Raw genomic sequence first — 3,524 nt, 5'->3', positions numbered from 1 at the left:
CAACGGTAGCAATTCCATATACAGTTGCCAAACCATCCCAGCAATCGGAGGAAGAAGGAATATATGCGGGGAAACCTATCACCACATCAAGCGAGTCAACGCCGTTCACAAAGACAAATGGTGGGACAATAAAATTAAAAGCATATTGAACTGGAGCGGATATGAACCTGGCAAGGGACTTGGCAAGAACCTCCAAAAAATCGCCAAGCCTATCAAACTGAAGAAACATGGCATCACTTCTGGTATGGGATATGAGTATACTTGGGAGGAATTCAACAACCGGTCGCCACCATGGCACGATCCATACTACCCACTGGAGCAGCCAATACCACATTTGGAGCAGACTTTCCGGCCGGCCGATGTTATCTATGGGTCGGAAGAAGAGGAAGCACTGGCAGTAGTAAGGAATTTGTTCTTAAAAGATGATGACATGGATTGTTGTGTCATTTTCGAGGAGGAGGGGGAGGAAGGCCCTTCCATACAGGCCGTAAGCCGAGGAGTATGCCTCAACAATTGGACCATCAAAACCACAAGAGCTCGGAAAGCCTCGGGGTAGCAAGGCTGAACAAAGAATCATGCACTATCTTTTATTTTTACTAGTTGATTTTCCTTTCGCATTTTGAATTTTCACAATAAGATCTTCCAATGTTTAAAATAGTTATGAAATTTATCAAAGCATTTCGGTTTCCTTACAAATCTTACTTTTATTATTTTCTCTCATTACTTTACTTATACAACATTACTATTACCTATCTTGATGAACCAATGTCTGTGACATGCAACGAGACACCACAACAAACCGATTCAGATTCAGAAGAAGATGACATACCGGAAAAGATTGTTAAAGAAGTCGAGAATTTTGAGAACAGACCTAGGTCCAACCTGGACGAGACCGAGATTGTTAACCTGGGAGATGTAGAAATATCAAAGAAACTCGGATCAACGTTCATTTGTCACCGACAAAAAAGGAAGAATACAGAAATATCAAAGAAACTCGGATCAACGTTCATTTGTCACCGACAAAAAAGGAAGAATACATAGAATTTCTGAAGGAATATAAGGACATATTTGCCTGGTCATATGATGACATGACTGGTTTGAGCACAACTATTATGGCCCACAAACTGCCAACTGATCTGACATGTCCACCGGTAAAACAGAAGCTTAGAAAGTTTAAACCCGACATGAGTCTGAAAATCAAGGAAAAAGTCACTAAGCAGGTCAAAGCTAAGGTCCTCAGGGTAGTAGAATATCTGACATGGTTAGCCAATATTGTGCTGGTGTCGAAGAAGGATGGGAAGGTCAGAGTTTGTGTCGACTATCGGGATCTCAATCGGGCTAGTCCAAAGGACAACTTCCCCTTGCCGAACATACACATCCTGATCGACAATTGTGCCAAGCATGAGTTGCAATCATTTATAGATTGCTTCGCTGGATATCATCAGATCTGGATGGACGAAGAAGATGCTGAAAAAACGACTTTCATTACGTCGTGGGGGATGTACTTCTACAAGATGATGCCATTCGGGTTAAAGAATGCAGGGGCCACCTACATGAAGTCCATGACTACTATCTTCCATGATATAATACACAAGGAGATTGAGGTGTATGTAGATGATGTCATCATAAAGTCCAAGAAAGCCACTGACAACATGGAAGATTTGAGGAAGTTCTTCAACAGACTGAGAAGATACAACCTGAAACTGAATCCCGCGAAATGTGCATTTGGGGTTCCTGCCGGAAAACTACTTGGGTTCATTGTGAGTCACCAAGGGATAGAACTGGATCCATCTAAGGTTAAAGTTATTCAAGAACTGCCACCATCAAAGAACAAGAAGGACGTAATGAGCTTCCTAGGAAGACTTAACTACATCAGCCGGTTCATAGCACAATCTACGGTCATCTGTGAGCCGATCTTTAAGATGTTGAAGAAGGACGCCACTACCACATGGACTGATGATTGCCAAAAAGCTTTCGACAGAATAAAGGAATACCTATCAACACCACCAGTCTTAGTTCCGCCTGAGCCGGGTAGACCTCTATTACTCTACCTTGTAGTATTAGATGGAGCGTTCGGTTGTGTTCTTGGGCAACATGATGAAACAGGGAGGAAGGAGCAGACCATCTATTACCTCAGTAAGAAGTTCACCCCGTATGAGGCTCGGTATTCTCTGTTAGAGCGCACCTGTTGTGCTTTGACTTGGGTAGCTCAGAAGTTGAGGCACTACTTCTATGCCTATACTACATATCTCATATCAAGGATAGATCCCTTGAAGTACATCTTTCAAAAGCCCATGCCCACTGGCAAGCTGGCCAAGTGGCAAATCCTGTTGAGTGAATTTGACATTGTCTACGTGACTCAGAAAGCAATCAAAGGACAGGCACTAGCAGATCACCTTGCTGAAAATCCCGTGGACGGAGGATATGAACCCCTGAAAACATATTTTCCTGATGAAGAGGTATCATTCATAAGAGAAGACATTGTAGAATCCTATGACGGTTGGAGAATGTTTTCGATGGAGCAGCAAATTTCAAAGGAGTTGGCGTAAGAGCGGTCCTAGTATCAAAAACCAGTCAGCATTATCCAGTGTCTGCCAAACTCAGGTTTCCCTGCACCAACAATATGGCCGAGTATGAAGCCTGAATCTTAGGGCTCAAGATGGCCATTGACATGAACATCCAAGAGTTGCTAGTAATTGGGGATTCAGACTTGCTTATACATCAGGTCCGACAAAAATGGGCGACCAAGAACTCCAAGATCCTCCCTTATCTGCATCATGTGCAGGAGTTGAGAAAGAGGTTCACAAACACAGAATTCCAGTATGTTCCCAGGGTCCAGAATGAATTCGCCAATGCACTGGCTACCCTATCATCTATGACACAACATCCAGACAAGTATTTCATTAATCCCATTCTGGTAAATATCTATGATCATCCCGCTTACTGTGCTCATGTTGAAGAGGAAGCAAACAGAAAGCCTTGGTTTCATAATATCAAGGAATACTTGGCAATACCCAAAGCTCACAAACGCTATTCAGAAGCGCACGCTTTGGAGGTTATCCAACAATTTCTTTCACAGCGGAGGAATCCTGTAAATGAGGACTCCTGATTTGGGATTATTAAGGTGTGTCAACACAAAGGAAGCATCCAAGCTATTAGAGGAAATTCATGTAGGGACCTACAGTCCACATATGAATGGCTTTGTTTTAGCAAAGAAAATACTCTGAGCTGGTTACTTTTGGATGACTATGGAAACAGACTGCATCCAGTATGTCCTAAAGTGCCACCGCTGACAGATACATGTAGACATGATAAAGGTGCCTCCAAATAAGCTTATGCAACAAGCTCGCCATGGCCGTTCGCCGCCTAGGGAATCGATGTTATCAGACCAATCGAACCCGCCGCATCAAACGGGCATAGGTTTATCCTAGTAGCAATTGATTATTTCACCAAATGGGTTGAAGCAGCATCTTACAGGGCAGTGACTAAGAAAGTCATGGCGGATTTTTTCCGCGACCGTATCA

Source organism: Nicotiana tabacum, chromosome 22 (genome assembly GCF_000715075.1).
Source record: "Nicotiana tabacum cultivar K326 chromosome 22, ASM71507v2, whole genome shotgun sequence".
In the NCBI taxonomy this organism is placed as follows: Eukaryota; Viridiplantae; Streptophyta; class Magnoliopsida; order Solanales; family Solanaceae; genus Nicotiana; species Nicotiana tabacum.
The sequence above is the reverse complement of the archived record's forward strand: the minus strand, read 5'-3'. Positions refer to the sequence as shown.